The sequence below is a fragment of the Equus przewalskii genome, chromosome 5 (genome assembly GCF_037783145.1).
Source record: "Equus przewalskii isolate Varuska chromosome 5, EquPr2, whole genome shotgun sequence".
Taxonomy (NCBI): Eukaryota; Metazoa; Chordata; class Mammalia; order Perissodactyla; family Equidae; genus Equus; species Equus przewalskii.
The window spans coordinates 16,513,823-16,535,787 of NC_091835.1; the positions used below are offsets into that span (position 1 = coordinate 16,513,823).

Here is a 21,965-nt window from a genome sequence, read left to right on the forward strand (position 1 = left end):
AAAGATGGAGCTGGAATTCACATTGGGGCACTCTGACCTCAGAACCTGTACTCAGACTTTTACTAAGCAGAGTTTGTGGGGATGTGGAGAGGCAAGGAGTGATTTGTTGATGAGCTCCATTTCATTTCAGGTACTTGTATGAAATCCCAGAGTCTTCCTTAAGCAAGATGTTGTGTATAAGAGTTTGAAACTCTGGATACACTTAGAGATTTGAGAATCATTAACTTAATAGGGAAGAAATTGAAAATATTAGAGTGGATGACATCATCCAGGGATCTGTAGAGAATTAATTAGAATTAGAATTAGAATTAGAATTAGAATTAGAATGAGCTGAAGGCAGAACTCTGAGGAATAGCAACATGGTTAAAATAAGAGAGCCTATGAATAAGAAGGAAGCAGCTGTCAGGGACGTAGAAGCAGAACCAAGAGAATATAGTGGGAAAGATCATTAAAGAGGTTGGGGGCCCATGCTGCTGGAGGCTTTAGTAATATAGACATGGAAAAACTTCCATTCACTTCTCAATTCACTTCTTCTTCCATTCACTCTCAAAGTCATTGGTAGGCCCATCAAAAATAACTCCCCAAAACATGGACCAGTAGAAAGGGGCAGAAGCCACGGGGCATTAGTCTTAGGAACAAACGGGAGATGGCCAAGTGGTAAGTCAAATTTAGATTAATTTTCCAAAAGCTTAGATAAGAAGAGAGTGATTGATGATAGCTATAAGATACAGAATCAAAGGAGTTTATTTCTTTTTATTACTCATTTATGTATATCTATTTAGGTGACAGAAAATTCAATAGATTCTATTAAATTTCCTCTGTAGGGGGAGAGAGTGAAGACAGTCTAGAAGGGGTTATGGAAGAACACCACCCCACCCCCAAGGAGAGCAGCAGAGGATCAGGAACCCATGCGAGAAGGTGGGCTTCCGTATGAACATTTCTCTGTGTCCTCTCCCATTCTTTGTTTACTCATTCCAATAACAGAAAGCATAGCAAATACACATAAGGGCAGTTTCTCCCCATCTTTCTAAGGTTGGATACCACCTAGCTGACCTTGATTCTATCCCCGCCTCAAGAACTTTGATCATTAATTACCCTCCCATCCTCTGTACTTCCAGCCCACACCTTCCATTAATACTTTCCTCTTGGTCTCCAAGAAAGCCCAAGAGATCTCATTCTCCTTCCTCAATTCTGCTCTCCCCTCCAGTTTCTAATCATCTGGTTCTATGTTTCACTGCCAAGCTGTTAGGAAGACTGGTCTACAGGCAAAGATTTCATTTCTTTCCTGCTCACTTGTTCTGCAAATGTTTACAATCAGTCTTTTGATACCATGACGCTGGTATATTCTTCTCTCAAAAGCCATCATTGCTCTCCTAGTTTCCACATCTGGTGAATTGAGTCCTTCACTTCTTTTGCAATAATTGACTTCCATTTTCCTCTGCTTCTCTTATGTCTGATTGTAAATCTTTCACCATTCCTGGTAGTAATAGCATTGACTAAAGCTTCCTGAGTACTTATTATGTGCTATAGACTGATCTTCAGGACATCACAAATATTAAACATTTAATGTGCATACTTATTTATGAAATAGGCACTGTTATTATCCCCATTTTGTAACTGAGGGAACTGAGATTAAGATTGGCTAATGAAGTAACTCACGGTTACACAGCTCCTGAGTGCTGTACACAGGATTTGAATCCAGGCAGTCTAATTCAAACTCCTGTGTCCTTAATCCCTAATCAATGACACCCGGCAGCGATTTTTATCTGTATCATTTATAGATTGACCACATGTCCTGGTTGCCCAGGACCTTCCAAGTTTAGCCTGTTATTAAATAATTATTAAATTATTATAATAGCATAATTACTAAAGCAGCTCCTTTTATACTCAAAAATGTCCCAATTTGGGTGATAAATTACATTGTCACGCTCACTTTATAGTCTCCTTTTCCTGTGTTCACCCAAAAGCTACCATTTCCAGTGTACCCATTAACTGTAGTAGGCATATCACGTCCATTATTACTAATCCTTACAAAGATACATTGAGCTTGGTTTCCCTATCCCCGTGTGAAAACTGAGGTTCAGGCAGAGGTTTCCTGCCTTAATTAAGGCCGCCTATACACTAAGTGGCTGAAACTGGCAGCCTAAAAACACGGGTGTATCTGGCTCAGAAACCTCTTCTCTGTACTTTTTGTCCCTTGGCATTCTAATCATTCCTTCACCTCTCTCTGTATATCTCCAGATGTTACCTTTTCTTCTACCTTATGTTACATTGTATAGTTGTCCATCCATCAGTAATGGGTGGGCTCCCTAACAACATGTCCGGTGCCTCAATCATTTTTATATCCCCAGGGCCCAGGGCATTGTTTGGTCCATGTAAAGCCTTTAGTAACTATATATGTTTTTGTTTTGTAGTTTCACCTCCGTTCACATTTATCCCAGGTATTGAATTTAACTCTCATGCTTTCCTCCCTTTCCTAGAGGCAGGCATCTCACATATTCCTTCCACGCGCTCCTCCACCCTCTGATATAGTCAGACACAGTCTGTTGAACACAATTTCCACCCGATGATTAGAAAACGCAGTCCAATCAAAAGCACATCTGCCCCAACACCCTCTGTTATAATTTGTTAGCGCTTGGTGCCACCTCTCGCATTCTGAGAGCACCGACCCTTTCCTCATACCTAAGCTGCAGAGACAGTGATATTTCCTCCCTTGGCAAATGTGTTTCACTTTTTATGTTCACCTCTTGGGAGTGGATTAAAAACAACATTTTTGATCCTCTACTTAATAACTAATGCTCAACATTAGGTGATCTTAAGTGAAAGCAGTGGTTCTCAATGCTGGCTGCACAGTAAAATCACCTGGAGAGCTTCTAAACAAATACTGATGCTTGGACCCCAGCACAGACCAGTTACCTCAAATCTCTGGGCATCCATGTTTTATTAAACTCTCCCTCAGGTGATTCCAGTGTGCAGCCAGGTTGAGAGATACTAAGGTAAAAGGCATTTTCCTGTCCCCTTTCAGACTTTGGAAAATATTCTAAAAGTATCCCGTAATAAGAGAATCTTAAATAAGATGAAGAAGCCATCCTATTAAAATGGTGCAAATTTGTAGATATTTATTTATGGTACTTACCCAGTCTTTGCTTCTCCAAGAATGCAGAGTTGTATCTATCTTTGTCCTAAAGAGAAACTCTGATTGATCGTTAAGGGGGCAGCTTATCGTTAAGGTCATCCACAGATTGCTGTGCTCTTTTATCAATAACTACATGATTTTTTTAGTGAAGACATCCATATCATCAAGAGATCATGTTATGGGTTGCACTGTGTCCTCTTTGGAAATCTAACTCATTGTACATTCAGAATGTAACCTTATTTGGAGATAGGGTCTTTACAGAGGTAACCAAGTTAAAGTGAAGTGATTAGGGTGGCCCAAATCCAATATGACTGGAGCCCTTATAAAAAAGGGACATTCGGACATACAGACATGCACACAAGGAAAATGCCATGTGAATAGGACAGCAGGCATCTGCAACTTAAGGAGAGAGGCCTGGAATAGATACTTTCTTCATAGCCTTCCAAAGGAACGTGTCCTACCAACACCTCTAGAACTATGAGAAAATAAATTTTTGTCGTTTAAGCCACCCAGTTTGTGGGAATTTGTCACAGCAGCCCTAGGAAACTAATAGAGATAATCTTCAACTTACAATCAAATTGTGTTAGATGAATTATTTCTAAGTCAGTTATTTCTATTCAGAGCACAGTTTCCCATAGAAACATTATTATACACAGACACTTGGTTCCCACATGAGCCACAAAAGTCAATTCAAGCCTGAAATGCACTTATGGAACCAGACAAAGAAGCAACATGGCAAGCACTGCAAGAAGAAAGGGAAGCAGGAGGGAAGAAAACTTACAGGGTAGGGAGATGGGTTTTCTACCCTTACGTGGGGAAGGCTGGGACCTAGTTGGGTGTTGGGAAATGGTAAGTCCTAATGGCATGGAGGGTGGGGGAAAAAAGATCCCAGAGTTTGCCTCAGGAGTGTCTCCCAGCCCAGTAAATGTGCTGCAATCAAGGGGATATGCAAATTCAAGACCTGAGAAGATCAGGCCAAGATCCTTAAGCCAGAGAAGAAACTTTATGTGAACTTTGAAACAAGGAGGTGAGCTTCAGGGGCCTGAACGTGAAGGCACAAGACTGACGTTAGAGACAGCAAAGTGAACACAGTATAACAAAGGAGTAGAAGGCTGGGTGGTCGGGCAAGAGGGCAGCCTGGACCAGTGCCAGATATCAGGGGTTGTTGGGGTCATCTTCCCAAAGCGTGGACAGGACTGCTCCATGAAGGGCCCAAAGACGTGCATCTTCTTGCCTCCTTTGGAACAGACCTTTTTCTTGCGCCAGACCATTGACCATCGCTAGGCCAAATGTGCATTGACTCTCTCTTCTGACCTCAGATCTCCTATTGGCATTGTGCATCTCCACCACTACAGGGCATGCAGAACCTTCCTGTGGTTGAGAACACTTATTCCACTTAGTTCTGCTTAAACTCAATGGGGTTCATGCTTTGAATCTTTCTCCGTCCAAACCTGACTATGATTCCCCCAATGCAGATGAACTCACATAGGGCATTGGAAGCAATCTCCTAAAATTAATTTGCAATGGGTCAGTGACTGATAGCCCATTAAAACACTTGAAGGTGCTTGCATCCTCCAGCGTGGATTTTTACTTATCTAAGTGAATCTCCATTTCATGAAACTTCAGAGGCTGGAAGAATTGAACTGAGAAATCCATCAGTTTGAGCAACGCTTTATGCAATGTGCAGTGTAGGCGGACAGGCCAGCCAGCCCTTCCTTCTAGTTTTATTGTCAACTACTCTCACCTTTGCATAGTTTCCTCTCTTCTGATTCCACAGATGTAAAAAAACCACAGATTTTCTGCACAAGTGTTCCTATGGCAGAGGAATCTGCTCAGTATATTTGTAATTAGCTTGTAAGTTAGAGACTCTCGCTTAGCACTTGGCACTGCAACACTTCTCTGACTTATGCCTTACACATGTCTCTATGAAAACCAAATCAAGGATGAAAGGGGCATACAATTATATCTAAGGAATAATTTTAGGCCTCCTTGGGTTCTCCCCAATAATAAAAATTAGAGAGGTGGACCTGGAGATGAGGGCAAGGCCAGCTTCCTAGTCTGTCCTTTCTAACTGTGTGACTCAGGATCAGTTTCCCTAACTAGTCTGTGAACCCTTTGCTCTTCAATGTATTTAAAAATACCCATATAGGCCTTGCCAGGTTCTTGTTAGGACTAATTGCCATAACATGTTGATTTCCTTTCTGCCTTCCAACTCCAGCCCTAAAGATGAGTACATGAGAAAGAAAGACTCCTTCCTTCAAAACCTTCATCAAAATGAAACTGTAAGGGATAACAATTCTTGCTGTCAACAGGGTTTGAAGACAGGAAAAGTCCTTCTCTGTTTCATTTAACACATTTTCCCAGTATTATTGGGACCAGAAACATATACCAGACCCTACTGAAAAAGGAACCACCTTCAGCATGGAGTCCTGGAATCCTTATTTGGAAAGGAGATGGAGAAAAGCTGATGCTGAAGGCCTCTTTGTTAATAGGTAGAAGGATTCTGGCTGGAAGCCCTTGCCTGTTACATGGTCTGAACTCAGCAGGGCTGCTGTGATTGGTACCCATTCATTTTGTTTTCCACTCTTTCATCCAAGCTCTAGACCTCCCTGCTAGGTGAAAGTTCATCTCTAGTGATGACCTTGGCTAAAGTGTCTCCAAAGGACTTAAGTGGCTTAAATGTTATTGGCAAGGGAGCCTGGGCTGCCATGACCCAGTAATCTCATTTATGCCATGCAAGTCTGGGCTCGCTGGCTCAGTAAAGAAAGACTCACATTTGGGCAGAATTATAAAAATCATCATCACGTTCCTCAGAGGGCTTAATCCCAATTATGCATGCCTTCCAGTACCATCATTTACTTCACCTTCTAGAGCATGCTCAGCTAGGCATGATAATTATGTCTGTGTTCTAAAAATGGAATAGGAGAAAGACTTAAAAGACCCATATTTCATATTAATACCAAATTACATCGTGGGTGTGTTTTTTTCCTAGTTTAAAAAGAACTGGTGATGAAGGTTAATGATTTAATTAAGTCCACTGCCCACCCCGGCACCCTCACTATCACCGCCCGAGAACATGGAGGCTGTCACAGCTAACAGCAGACGCTGGAAGGAAAGCATTCACAGCATAGCAGCTTGGATTTTTCAGTTGATGACAGTTTTATGATTGCATCTTGAACTAATGTAATTAGCTCATGGAGTTGCAGGGGAGAAGTTCCTCTGATTGATAAGGCTCGAGTACAATTTATGCTGCTAAAGAGCAGGACTACAAGTGATCCACTGGGGGACTAAACTCTTCTCTGTAACAGAAACAAAGGTCTCATTCTTTAAATTGCTGCACTTTTAATCTAACAGTCTAGAGTTCAAGGCCGTGGTGTAGCCAATGTTGTGTTCAGGGGCAGCAGAAGTGGCTTAGGCAGTGGCTCTTTTTTCTCCCCAGCACGCATGGCATAGCTCAGTCCACATCTAATGAGCGAAGAGGGGAAAGCAACTTACACACAAATCCTATCTCCGTCTCTTACTATGGTGTAATCATCAGCCAGTTCATTCATTTACCTATTCCATTTATTCATTCATTCATTCAACTTTAGCTTATGTTACTTTTGTCATTATGCCTTAGGTACTGGAGATGCATCACTAAACAAAACATATTTCTATCTTCATGGAACTTACATTCTAGGTGAGGAGAGAGTGACAAGAGACATAATATGTGAATTCCATGGTTTGTAAGAAGATGGTAGAAGCTGGAGGATAAAAGAAAAACCAGAGTAGGTAATGGCAGGAAGGGGAAAAGAACACACAGGTTGCAATTTTAAAAAGGAGAGTAGGTTAGACATGATTGGGAAGGTGCCCTTTGGGCAGAGACACAGAAGCTGACAGATATAGCCAACAAACATCTGGGAGAAAAGCAGTCTAGGCAGAGACAAGACTTTGCAAAGGTTCTGCATCATAATTCAAGGAAACATCAGGAGTGGCAGACACAGGATGAGTTGGCAGGAGGAGATAGTCTGAGAAGAGATGTCAACCAACGAAAACGCCACTACAGTTTAACAGCAGATACTGATTTAGGCAATTAGCGTGGCAATTCAGGAGATGCAGATTCAGGCAGAAACCCAAAATGTGCTCCAAAAAGACAAAGAAGGCAACAGTTTATAAAGGCGAAGAGAGAAATCACACAGGTTGTTTTGCAAGACACGTGGTTGGTGCTGGCAACAGCTGTTACTTCTTGGCTACCTGTGATTTGTTGCTAAGGCCATCTCTAAGGCAAAAAGTTCTTATCTAGGAGTGTAAGCATATTTCTTGAAAGAAGGTCAAGTTGAAAACAGTGAATCACAGTTCAAAAGTTACATTTCATCTAGGTAAAGAGTGAGTGCAGGAGCCCCATTTCCTTAATGGCCTTCCAACTCCGTTTTAGAAGCCTTGGCATATGTTACTCCATTTTGTCATCACTGTCCACAGAGACAGCAGCCAGATCATGTGAGGCTTTGGAGCAACTGTGAAGACTTTGATGTTCAATCTGAGTGAAAAAGGAATCATTGCAGGTTTTGAGCAGAGGAGTAACCAGATATGTCTTAGGTTTTAAATGACTCGCTCTTGCTTCCATGAATAGACTGGAGAATACAGGCAAGAGGAGAAGCAGCTGGGCATTTAAACTCCTCAGAACTCAAGTTTCTTATTGAGCCTAAGATGTGGTAGGTTGTTACTGAGTACCCTTCCATTCCCACACCAGTGAGGTGATCCTGTAGCCTCTAATAGTGTCCATTCCAGTAATCATTCTTTGTGGTTGGCATTATGAATCAGTAGTGTCTTCAGACTCTGTTCCTGAAGGTCCAAAACCTTCTGTTTGGTCTGGTGGACTACACCCACCTCAATTAGTGCAACTGTATGCCATGAGTTTCTTTGAGGGATCCCACAGCCCTCTAGATCCCAGCTTCTTGACTGATATTCAGGATCAAAAATGAGCATCGCCCATTATGATCTCCCACACTCCCACCACCATAACAGATCACACTGGCCACACTAGATGAACTTTCTCTCTTCTGAGAAACCCAATTTGTCAAGTTCTTTCACCCAGGCAACCTTATTCAGCTTCCTTTCTCATGTCAATCGTTGCACTGCTTTCCACCTACCCGTAGGTTATTGGGTAGTGATGATCCATTTTTCTCTTCTCAATCATGTGCCCAAACCCAGGAGGAATGGTGATTGTCGACTTCTCGATAGACCATGTGACTATATAGAATAAGTTTAGTGTCAACTATTAATTATGAATTGTATCTTCATTGTAAAATGGTCTTTTTGAAATTAAACATGATCTGTATCCTTTCCTCTATAAATAAGAAGAGTTCAAAAGATTAAAATTCTAACAGAAATTTTCCATCATTGCCTAATCTCATAGAATTCCCAGGGTCTGCTTCATTTGCCATTGATTCAGTGTAGTGTTAGTACATAGAAATTTGGGGGCTGAGATATTTAGGAATTTGGGGAGATTGTCATACAACGACTTTTGCAATTTTCAGACATTTGTTAAGAAATCAAATCCAGAGGCATGACTTGTAGTTCCAGATGTCCCAGAAGACAGAAACTTGTGGATTCCTTGATCATGACAGCATTGAAATTCTGAGGTAAAATTTCCATAAAGAATGTATTGTCTCATCTTTCCTAAATAACACTGACTCTGGTTTCTGAGTTATACACAAGATACATTAGTAAAATCCATAAATACACATCAGCATTTTGTCCCACCCAAACTGAAACTATTGTTTACACACTTTGAAAATAAGATTTCTTCTATTGAAATAACAATTTGAGCTATGAGATTGCCTTAAGAACTATGAACTTTCATCTAGGAAGAAGAATTTAGTTATTATAATACTAAAGTCTAAAAATGTTAAGAATTATATAATTAATGAGCTATAATTTATAACAAGCTTCTCTAATCTCACTTGAGCATCACTAATAGTCAAATTCAGTGTTTGTTGATACAAGGCTTTAAAAGTCTTATGAGACTGGTTCATGTGATTAGATTTCAACTTCCCAACCACATGATAAAATCCATGAAGCCTGGAATTGTGTCATCTGTTTTTCAGTTTTGTTTTGCTTTCCATAGCACAGAAATGAGCCACAAAGGGGAGATATAGTAAGGATTTTATCTTCTCTAATTTTTTGTCTCAGCTCATCTAGGGGCCAAGAGGAGGCAGTGGGCTTTTCTTAGCACGTGAGTGTGAGTAGCTTCTCTTCCCACTGCTGAGTTCTCCAGAGAGCTACCACTTGGCAAACAGAATAGCATACTTATCATGAAGCTTCATCCTCACCTGTTGCATTAAGCTGCATTGTCTTCAAGCCTCTTACCTCCTCATGCATGTGACTTCTAGGGGACTCAAGTTCATGTGAATTTTATCAGTAAATTTTTTAAAAAATAATAATGTGTATTAATATTTCTAATAGGTTATTAATAAAGCCACACTCTCTCTAAAATGATTGTTTTATGCCATCAAACAAATCCATATGGAGGTTTCTTTCAGTGTTAAGCTTCAGTCTACTTGTCTTATGGTTTTACTGATATTACTTTAGCACAGGCTAAGAGTTGACAGAAAAAAATGTAATCCATTCCCAAGCTAGAATCCAGGCAGGTAAAATCTCTCATGTCAGATTTCAGACACTCTATCCACATGAACAATAGAATGAAAAGGAAAAAAAGGTCTGTGGTCTTATGGTTCACAGTAGTATTTGGAAGAAAAGATGCATATTGAATGAATGTAAGACAAATATTAGGTGGTGTTTGCATAATTGATAGAATGGAACTGTGTAAGATTCTGAACTTATTAAATGGAAATATCTATTTTGGCCCATCCAAGAGAAATGCTTCCAGAAGAAAATGCTTGATACAGCAACAGAGGAGTGATGACATTCATGTGACTATGACGCGACCTTTATTGAGAGAATAAAAGGCACCAAATGGTGATTACAGATGAATTACTCCATAGCCTGGGATTTTCAAGAGGAATCTTATTTCTGAATCTTGAGACAGTGAGGCCAAAGGGACATATCTGTTTCTATTATTAGGAAGAAAGTGAATCTCAGAATGAAAAACAATCTGTGGCTTCAAAGAGAAAGAGCTGACAGCAAAATATTTGAATTAATTAGAGAAATATAGGGTTGTTCATTCGTGGGTAGTTTTTGTAGGCATATTTCAAAACATCTGTGCTTGTTTCCACGGAGATGGTGGCTGGTTTATTTTGTTGTTAATATACCATATGGGCATGAAAGATATTAGAGGATGCTACCTAATGGAAAACTAAGTATAGACATTTCCAGACTGTCTGAGAGAAGTTACAACCTCCAGATCTAGGCAGAGGATGATTCAACAGTTGACGAACTATGCCAAGTTCAATGAACATTGGCTATTTTCTGAATACTTATAGCCTTCTTAGAAATGATACCAGAAAATATTAGTCTTGATGCCCATTGGATGGGGGAAATCAAGTTTGAAGGGTGCCAAAAAATAAAAATAAGTTTATCCCTTTGAAATTTTTAAGAAATAATAAAGCCAGCTCAGAATCTAAACACCTTCTGTGAAAGGCTCAAATGCCTAAGATTTTGTTTTCTTATATGGACCTTCCACTGTTTCGCTCAAGGCCACCATTCTCCATTATTTTCTATTTCCCTCTAAAGCAGAGATGTCCTTATGTACATTGGGTTATGACTTTCCCACCTAAATTTCTATCAAGGTGGAGAAAGTAGAAAAGATAAGTTAGACGCAGTTTTAATACCTTGAACTGTTTCTCTTATTTATTTGTTTCATATTCTTTTCTTCTGTCACAACCTCCCCTTTCACTAACCGTGCCTCTTCAACTTTGGCAATGGAGTATATCAATGAAGTATATCACTGAAGTACAGTGCAGTGTAGTTCAGTATGATGAAGGATATCAATGAAGCCAAGCCCTTTTTGCTTGAGAGCATGCAGAGTTGAAGAGGATGGAACTTTAAGTTCTATGCTTTGGTATGTTCATTCAAATTTCAGTTTATTTCTGGACTTCATAGTTTCCTCAGGCTAGTGAGCTTACATCTGCATAACATCATTTATTTATACTATTAGCCCATATGAATATACTGTTCCAAGTTGCACCAATTACTCGTTGTAGAATTTCCCATGAGATGGGCAGGTATCTACAGATGGCAGACACTTTTGGGTTGTCTCATATCTAATTAGCAGCAGAATGATGGTACCACATTAATTTTAAGAACGGCTCTTGAAATGCCAGTAGTAATAAAGGTCTGGGAATCTGACATTGTGCTGTTTAGAGAAATGGAAGTTTCTCAACATTAGAATTAATCTCAAAGTGTCATTTTATAAAAAGCAATACCTCAACTATAAATGGCTTTTAAGTTATTTTTCAATTATTTTCTTTTCAAACATCCCGTAATGTAGTTAATGTTCATATTAACTTTGTTGTCTACAAGTTTACTTCTCATATTTGAAATACCCTGGGACCAGCTCAGTGGGTGACAAGAGGAAGAGAATATAAAATGAAATATCAAATACGAGGGTAAACTAGTCCAAACTCGGCACTGGTTTCCCATCAAATTCCCAAACATACAGATGGATGGAGAAAATGTAATTGATCAAAAGAAATATTTATGGAACCGATGGATTTTTAACTTCTCAACCATATTGAACTGTTATATGTCAATAAATCTTGGAGAAGGTTTTCTTGAAGGGTCATGATGACATAGTTCAATAAATAGAGCAGAAGACTATGTGCCAGGAAATTTGGTTGTGTCCTAGTTTCGCCTCTCACTGGATTCAAAATATTTATTTTTTATGAATAATGATGCTATTTTCCAAATACATGTTAGCTAAACTAAAAGAAACAAGGATAAAACAGTACATAAAAATAACATATTTCACACATACAATATGCCAGATATTATATAGCACTTGGACATTTTTATCTTTTGAAAAATTCTACAAAGTGAATATTATCTTTATCCTCACTTTTCTAACGAAGAAACTGAAACACAAGAAGGTAACGCACTTGCATAAGGAGATGTACATGGTAAGGGATGGACTCAGGATTTGAACCCTGTCTCCAGAGTCTATGCCATTAGCCACTACATTTCTCAGCCCCCTGTAAAAGGGCAGAAAGACTGATCAGAAATTCACATCAAACTATCCCTTTTATTTTTACTTTATGGATTATTACATTTAACTGTACTTGAATTTAACAGAATCAAAATGAATTACAGTAAAACTATGGAATTGTTAAAATGCAGGCACATCTTTCTTCATCATGAGAGATAGGAATGGTTCCTAAAAGTGTCTCCGAAATTTAAGTAAAAAGGAGGTCATGACATCATTAAGAGGTGAGCATATGTTTGTTATTTTAGTATATATCAATGGACTCCCTGTCATGAACGAAGAGGGAATAAATATGCTTTGTTACTCTCACTCCCTATCTTGATTTTATGTTTATTATATATTATTATTTGTTGCACATAAATTCTGTTTTATAAGTGTGATTCCCAGAGTGATTTAAACCTAAGGCTCTGTTTAAAAGCAGTGAATGCTCATCCCCACTGTTTATCTGTTCCGTTCCTGAGTAACTTACTTTGATGTCACTCTTTTGACTGGAACTCATCTATGAGTAGTATTCTTTTTCAAGAGCTCTTTGGTGTTATAGTCCCTGAATCCTGAATTCTTTCATGCTTGAGAATCTGTCCTTGCCTTTCTACTTGTGTGAAAGCTTGGCTCATAGAAAGTACGCGGTTACACTTTCCTCTCTCCCCTCCCCCACCCCCACTGTCAGAGTTTGTTTTTTTTTTTAATATTAACTTACTGTTTTCCAGCAGTGAATGTAGTTGGGGAGAATTCTGAAATCAATCTGATATTTTCTCTTTTTTTGAGGGGTGATTTACTTTTCAGCCTGCATGCCTGTATAATTCTTTATTCCTGAATTTATTCCAATTATTTTTCTCCCAGACACTGTGCACTTTCAATCTGCATTTTAACAAATTTATTCCAGGAAATTTCCTCCTACTATATCTTTCAACATATTTTGTCAGGTCCACTGTTCTGTTCATATGTTGGATCTTTGTGTCATATAACCATATATTCCCCATCATGATTTTTATGTCTTCATTCTTTTTTTAAGTTTGCATTGAGAGGCCAAGAGGAAAGGTTTCAGTTATACTTGTTTTATTTTCCATTGTTTCTACTGTGCTTTTTTATCTCTCGAGTCTTTTTTCCTTTATGCTTCTTTGGCTTCTCTGTGCACAGCCAGCTTGCTTTTTGTCTCCGGGTGTTGTCTTATAATCTCTCCTTTGAATCCTTGAGTCTCTTCTTTGAGCTTTACTTTAAAAGAAATAAGGTAATAAATCATGTTGCCTGTGACTACTCTGAGGCTATGAAATGCCATTTTTCTGAATTTTCCTTACACTTTTTAAATGAGTAAGGCTCCTTTTTAGTCATACTTCTTCTTTCCTCCAACTTTTGCTTATGTTTCTTTCCTTTGTATGTTTCCGCCCAGTGCCTGTGCATAGGTCCTATGCTGACTGCTCCTGTGTTATGGAGAGGGGAATGAAACTGGAAGAATCTGCAGCTCTTCCTGGACTTGGTTGTTCCAAACTTCTCATCAAATTAGACACTGTTAGTACATCTTCCTTCACTTTCCTTCCTTTGCTCTAGGAGTACGTTTCCTCAGTTTTGACCATCTAGGAGCCGGTAACATCTTTGAGATGACACGCCTACCTGTTCCGGACTATTCTCCCTTCACCCGTCATTCTCTATATGCTAGGTGGTTGGGTCATAGTCAAGTAGAAATGTTGTTACTGGAGTGTATTCCCCTTCCGCTCCACCTCCCCTGAAATTTTGTGGTACCTAGAGGGATACTTCCAATTCTTCCAAACAGCGACAGTGATCCTAAAGCTCCAACATCTAATCAGAGGCCCTTTGATAGGGCCATCGTGGCTGCTGAACTTAATTCTGTCTTCTCCTCAAGATCTGAGGGTACATGTGTGGCCCTGAGTGGCTTCCCCTGTTTTAGGGTAGATTTCACATTATTTGGAAGATAGACTTCAAAGAGAATGTGAGTTTGGGTTATGGCCATTGCTTTATTTCATTGAGGATGGTATTTTTCTACGACAGTCATGCGTCGCTTGACTATGACATGTTCTGACAAACGTGTCATTAGGCAATTTCATTGTTATGCAAACATCATAGAGCACTTACACACATCTAGATGGTAGAGCCCACTGCACCCCTAGCATCTATGGTACAAATCTTATGGGACTGCTGTTATATATGAGATCCATTGTTGACCGAAATGTCATTTTGGAGAAGACTACCATACTTTCCATTATGTGTTATTTGGGGTGGGCTTAAGGAGGAATGAATAAACATGCATTTACTCCACCACCTTTATTTAGAAGTTGCTTTGAATTCTTACACAAGTCCGTCAAGTAGGCTCAAGTAAATGAGTGCAAAAACCTACGTTTGTTCTTTATGCTAATTGCTAATTTTCCTTTGTATTTCTTCCTAATTGTGTTTTTCCTACTGTGTTTCCTACTCATCTACTTCAGCTCCCCTCTATTACACTCCCGACCCAAATAACCAAGATGCCAACAAGCAAATACGAGTCTCAGAAAATCTTCCATCAGTAAGTTCTACTTTAATATGATTAATTCAACGTGATCCTGTCCCTGAGATATTTATATCTGGAACCATAGTTCTAGTCCTAGATGAAAGGCAACTATCACATAGAAAAGAAATCCTAGGTATCAAACAGAGGTGGAGGATAACATTGGAGGCAAGGGGAATTTTCTGGAAACCTAAAAATCATCCCCTGGCCTAAACATAAGAGCAGTCTGACCTTTTATTCTTCAGTTGCAATATATTCAAAATCAGCAAATAATCTGTAACATTTCCTTAGTCATAAGCACTCTATGAGAAATGAGATGTGGGAGAATATTTTGGCTTACTCTTCAGTACACAAAATAAATGTATGTAAAATAGTTGTATGCAAATAAGGATTATTAAGGATTTACACAAGCCCAATATTCTCTCGACTATATTAATATCTTCTGATAAGCTTGGGAATTCTATCAGATTTCTTAGAAAATCCCTCTTTGATTAAAAATAAGGCAAAGAAAATCTTGCTAACATGGAAATTATCAGATTCAGAATTAATAAGGTTGTACCATATCATAGTAATAATAATTATTGTATCAGTAATATAACATACCTTATTATAACTAAACTAACAATTTCACAGTATACCTTACTGTAAATAGAGTGACTAGTAAATGTTTAACAGAACAAATTGTAGTTGTGATATGGTTTATGATTTATGGAACCAGTGCTGTTTTTCCAATTATTGAAGTAGAATATGTTCAGGGTAAAAACATATTAAGATAACATTAAGGAAAGGGGTATAAAAATAAAGCTAAAATAATCTTTAACCACATAACTCACATGTAATCACCATCAAGCTCTTGAGGTATATATCCTTTGAGAATTTTCTCCATGTTTATGCTTTATTGTTATTACGAAGAGGAAAAAATGGAAAACATTAGGCGAGTTTTCTAAGAGTTGAATTACCACCAGACTATGCATTTTTGCTGATTTTTATAACCAAATTCAGGGTTTTAGAACGTGTGTTCTTTCAACCACAAGAAACATGTTGAAAATCAATTTCCAACATTTGGGGAAAAAATCTGAGGATAACAATGCATGAGTTAAGATGTCACTGGAAAACTTTTAAAATAATGTTTAAATATCAGATAAAAAATACAATCTTTGAATTGTTTTCAGAATTGAGATTACTGATTTACGCCTACAGTTAATTTTACATTTTGATGTTAATAACATGGACAGCTTCCTCATCTTGTATTTTGCGTAGATCTTTCAATCACTGTTCAACCAGTAAGATGTGCACCTATGCATCTGTGACAGATTTGTGGTTCCCAAGTCTTTAAGAAAGTCCCATGAAACCTTTCATAACACAATATTACCTCAATGGAATATTTTACTTGTGATGATTCCACATAGATATCTCCTTGTTCAATTCCCCAATTATATATGCAAAAATTATAAATCGCAATATTTGCTAAAATTGGAAACATAAACCAGGTCGAAGAAATGATAAAGAAGTTATACTGAGAGCACTAATTAGGAACATGGGGAGGTCATTTTGAGTCCTTCACATCAGACATGTAGAATACATTAAAATTAATGTGATGAAATATACTCACCGATATCTGTCACCTGTTAACTCATTTGGAACACAATGAATTACAATCCACTGGTTCCTTCAGCCCTCGATCAGGAAGGGTAGACACGTAGGAGGGAGCTGGGTGATCCAGGGACTTGAAGTCACTGTCTGGTCATCAGACACCATCTGCTCATTCCAACTGCCTCTGGCTCCCTGCCTCCAATCCGAAGTGAGCGCATGCTGGAGACAGAAGGTTCATTACTGGGCAGCATGGTCTTTTCCATTTCATAGAAGGCAATCATCATGAAATTGGTCATGAAACGTTCACCAAGCATGTCTTTCTGTTTCTCAGCAGAAACAATTCAATCAAGAGAGCTTTCCAGTAATTTACTATGACTACGTCTATGGTAAAACGGTTTTTTAAAATAAATTTTGTTTTAGAATAGTTTCAGATGTAGAGAAAAATTGTGGAGATAGTACAGAGAGTTCTTATACACCACATACGCAGTTTTCCCTACATCTGTCACAATTAATGAACCAATATGATACATTATTATTAACATTTTTAGATATCTTTACCTTTCACCTCATATCCTTTTTCTGTTCCAGGATCCCATCCAGGGTATCACATTGCATTTGCTTGTCATATCTCTTTAGGTTCCTCTGGACTGTGACAGTGTCTCCCAGTCCTTGTTTTTGATGACAGTTTCCTTGTTTTGATGGTTTGGAGGAGTACTGGTCAGGTGTTTTGTAGAATGTTCCTTAAGTGGGGTTTGTCTGATGTTTGTCTCCTGGTTACACTGGGCTTGTGGGTGTTTGGGAAGAAGACCACAGAGATAAGGTGCCATTCTCATTGAAACATATCAAGGATGTGACTATCAACGTGCCTTATCACTCTTGGTGTCGACCACCTGACTGAGGTAGAGTCTGTCAGTTTTCTTCACTGTCAGGTTAACCTTTTTTTCCCGCTCCTTCCATATTGTCCTCTTTGGAAGGAAGTCACTATATATGGCCCACACTTGAGTGAGGAGTTCAGCTTCAGCTTCCTGAAGATCGGGCATCTACAAAACTATTTGGGATTCATCTCCCTGGGAGATTCACTTCTGTTTTAATCTGCTTCTCTCAATTAGTATTTGAAATGGAAGTTGGTAATGACTTCAAAATGAAGTCAATATACATCTTGAATTGATATTTATTGGCATTTTCTACTCAAAATTATTTCATTTGAAGTCCCCCAAGTTACTCACATCCTAATAATTCTTGGTAAAAGTCTAAGTGCTCATCATCGGACACAGAGTGAGGAGAAAGAAACTTCCGTCTTCTAGCACTGTAGCACCATACAGCGACCACAGGCGACCTGTGGGGAAAGGGCTATGAAGAGACATGGGGAAATTCCTGCCTCCCTCCGTTCCCTTGAACCTGGTGAAATTTCAACCCAGCTCCTTTCCTAGCTCATAAACACTATTTAATAGTGGTAACTCACTATTCAAACACATCAGAATCCAGGCATCCTGCCATGCCAGCAGGGCCAGCTACATAATTTGTCATGCACAGTGAAAAATGCAGAGCCCTTTGTTTATAATTATTAAGAATTTCAAGATGGCAACAGCAGAGCCTTAAATCAAGCACCAGGCACCTTTGAGTGCACAGCCCTGTGTAACTGCACAGTTGCACGCCCCAGAAGCCAACATGCAGGTTGGACACGCAAAGTATTCCACAGGCAAAATTCTATTCCAGAATTCCAGAGTGCCTTTATTTTCGGAAAAGGCATGGGCACTAAGAAAGAACTACACATTCCAGGTGGCTGTGCCCAAAGGGAAAGTCAGGTGTTGAAACTTCCTGTAGCCAGGGGCCCGTTATTGAGAAGAAGAATGGGGAGCAGTGTGATGGGGAAGGGACTATATGGGAAAGAGAGAGAAGAAGAGCCTCACAGCTGGGAGGGGGAGGTTTGAGGAAGCAGAGAGAGGATGAGAGTGGAGAGAGACTGTTGCTGCCATTGTTGTTTCCTTCAAGAGTGTGGGAAGTTGAGACAGAAAGGAAGATTGGGGAGTTTACTATGCACAAAGAATAAACTTCCCTTTTAGCATTTTTTTCAAAAGACTTAAAGATTTGCATTTCTACAATTATAGGTGTTATACCATGTTACAGTTTCAATGAATAAGATTCCATAACCATACAGGGCCATGTAGAACCTTGGGTTTCATATGAGTTACATAACAGAAACGCTTTTGGTTAAATTCCTAATTCGTTCCCATAAGGTTATTTGCCTTAACTGAAGTTCACTTGATGGACTTAGAAATGCAAGCCACAAATTAAGTCAAAGATTCACTCAAAAGGAGAGAATCCTGAGAACATACTAGATTGCAGAGTTCCCAGGATGTCATTCAGAACTTTATTCTTGTTGATATTGATACAACTGGTGGGATAAGTAGACTCCTTTTGCTCTTATTGATATATCTCGAATTAGATAAACAAATAGTATCCAACAAATGAAAAATGTTGTTGGTTTAAAATAGTTTTACCAGCATCGTGATCTAGTAACAGCTCACTGGTGTTACTGAATCAGAGAGAGATTTTCGAGAATCTAGAGAAAAAGACAAAAACGTATTCTTCATAAGGTTCTCCTCAAATAAGACTCCCTGAACTGGGCAGGAGAAGGAATGAGTTTGGAGTCTTAGGCTCTGACAAGCCCTAGGAAGAGAGCAAAGCTTAACCTTGGATTGATAGCCTCTTATGAAAGCTGAGAAGCCGGACAAGAATAAATGCCTGAATAGAAGGCCGCCTGACCTTCACACAAAGCAGCCCAACTTTATAAATGCCAAGAAAAAACTGAAGGCTATCCCACCCATGGTTTCACTTTTGTTGCTGAAAAGGACATTTCACAAAGAAGAGGGAGGGAGACAGAAACAGTAACACTCTCAGAAATTCTCTATTTAATTCCTTCCTCTGTAGAACTGCTTTCACTAGGTTGCACTTTAGATTTATGGCAATGAGAACCAATAAAAATGACCCTTTGTACACTCTAAGAAAATTGACAGAGGGTCCTCTGACACAGGACCCTCAGGAAAAACACCCCTTTGTACATATTCTGAACAACAGAGAAGTAAGGAGCTCCTAGCTCTGCCTTTGATGAGAATCCAGAGAGAAGGGCACCTCTTACCTATCAGAATTCTCACCTTGATGGAGATAATGTCTCCAGGAGGTCTGAGCAGAGAGGCAACATTCAGAACTCAGAGAACAGATTCCTCTTTTTAGCTTCCTCCCACATTGGATAGGGATTAAAACAGCCAACCCCGATAGTGATAGGTGTCCCAATAGAGAGTGTCCAGCCAGCAAAATAACTTATATGACACCACTAGCCTCCACTCTTAAGTATCTTTATACTTGAGAAATTTGGTTTTTGTTTTTTGTGGGTTTTTTTGGTGAGGAAGATTGTGGCTGAGCTAACATTTGTTGCCAATCTTCCTCTTTTGCTTGAGGAAGATTGTCACTGAGCTAACATCTGTGCCAACCTTCCTCTATTTTGTATGTGGGACACCACCACAGCATGGTTTGATGAATGGTGCGTCTATCTGCACCCAGGATCCAAACCCGCAAACTCCAGGCCACCAAAGTGGAATGTGTGAACTTAACCACTATGCCACCGGGCTGGCCCAGAGAAATATGTTTAAAGGGTGAATATCAAGACAACTTTGAGGAGGAAATTAAGATGCAAATGACAATGAGCATTCTGAGAAATGCAAGAAGGAAATGAGAAAAGTCCCATCCACTTAAAGATTTATGTGTATTAAAATGGACTAATAGGTTGATTGTGTGTGGTGCGTATGTGTATACACACACATATAATTGTGTGTGTGTGGTGTGTTTGCATACAACCTATGGGCATCCAGCCATATACTTTAAATCATCTCTAGATTACTTACAATACCTAATACAATGTAAATGTTATGTAAATAGTTGTTATACAGTATTGCTTAGGGTTGGGGAATTTTTTTTCCTGAATATTTTTGATCTTTTGTTGAATCTGCAAATGTGGAACCCACACATACAGACGGCTGACTGTATATTTACACATATATGATTGTATATATATTTTATATATGATTATATGCATATATACATTTTATATATGATTGTATATGTGCATATAATGAAATATATACATATGATTGCACACGTATATGTTTGCATATATGATTATGTATGCATACATTATATATATTTTTATGTGTCTTTGCATATATATGTGTATATATAATATAGGATTTTATTTTTTAGAGCACTCACCAGCAGTCTATCATCCTATTCCTCCACTTGGCTACTTCCTAGACTCATCAACCAGTGAAGGAGAAATGTAACCTTGATCCCCAGTGTGAGCCCAGGGAGCCCCATGGCTCCCTATAAGCTTTGGGACTATTCTGACCAGGGACATGGGAACAGATGTATGTCAACACTGCTGGCTCTGGCCTCCTGCAGTACAGTATGTTACAAAAAGAAAAACAGTGTGGCAATGCTGATCAAGTTGCCAGTAAACACTACTTGGAACCCTCAGGATGAGGGTTCATTCGTTTCCTATTACTTCAAGTTAAGATGGAAACGCAGTCTGGTGTCCTCCACAGCCGTGGTTCATGGACGGTTAGTGTCAACATCGCTGAGGAACATGTTGGAAAATCACAGTCTCAGGCCCGACTTCCATCCTACTAAAGCAGAATCTCTGAGGATAAGACCCAGGAAACAAGCTGTCCAGAAGATACGGACCAAAATTTTGGAAGCAAAGAGGACTTGGAGGTGCAAAGCTAGTGTGTTGTTCTGCTGAGACTCCTCCATCGTCCGAATTATAGGAAGCTGTCAGGAAAACATGCAGTCTCCAAGGGAATAACAGGATGGGGAGCTGATTTACCTTGGTTCTGGGAATTTGGGAATTAAGAAATATGTGTAGCTGAGGAAGAGGAATGCTTTGCTTAAGCAAATATAGTGTTAAGATTCAGTAATTACCAGTACATCTCGGGAAGCAATGTTCTGCCAGAGGCAAGGCTTCTAAACTGAAGTGTTCTTAATATGGTTATAATTCCTATTAGAAGCATTTGAAAACATATCGGATTTTGCTAGTTTCTAAAACAAAGCTGATAAGGATTTGGCACATGTGAGTCTAAAGAGGCCAAGCCTGGAGTTATTAATTTCAGAAACATTCCAAATCCTGACTTCCTCCCTTTAGACATCATATTTTACCTGGGTTGCATTTTCCCAAAATTGTACAGCCCTATATCATAAACAGCTGAGCACTCCTCCTAAAATTGTAAGGAATGACTGCCAAAAAGAGCATCCTGCTATGTTTTTTGTTGTTGTTGTTACTGATCATTTATGAGTAATGGCAAAAAACTAGGAATTATTTAGAATGCAGGTTTGGAAATCCATCTGGCCATTGGGCTCAAAATGCAAATGAGTCTGATGAGAAACAGCCTTGAAGAGGGAGAGGGGAGGAGAAAGCTCTTCATGTGCAGTGACCAACTCCACACGACAGGCCATCTAAAGCATTCGGAACATTACCTGTGTTTTCTTAAATGGAGTTTGCCAATGTCTTTGGAATCTTAAGCTTTTCTCCTGTTCCTCAACCTATTAAC

The 21,965-nt window shown here is 39.1% G+C and overlaps 1 long non-coding RNA gene across 1 annotated transcript in view; it reads left to right on the plus strand.

The window, feature by feature from the left end:
• Positions 1-346: 346 nt before the first annotated feature.
• LOC139083256 (uncharacterized) overlaps positions 347-21,965 on the plus strand; it is a 30,325-nt gene continuing 8,706 nt past the window's right edge. The window contains exons 1-5 of the long non-coding RNA XR_011539818.1: positions 347-657; positions 825-918; positions 8,653-8,757; positions 12,410-12,499; positions 14,714-14,790. This is a non-coding gene — a long non-coding RNA (uncharacterized lncRNA). The remainder of the gene's footprint in view (positions 658-824; positions 919-8,652; positions 8,758-12,409; positions 12,500-14,713; positions 14,791-21,965) is intronic.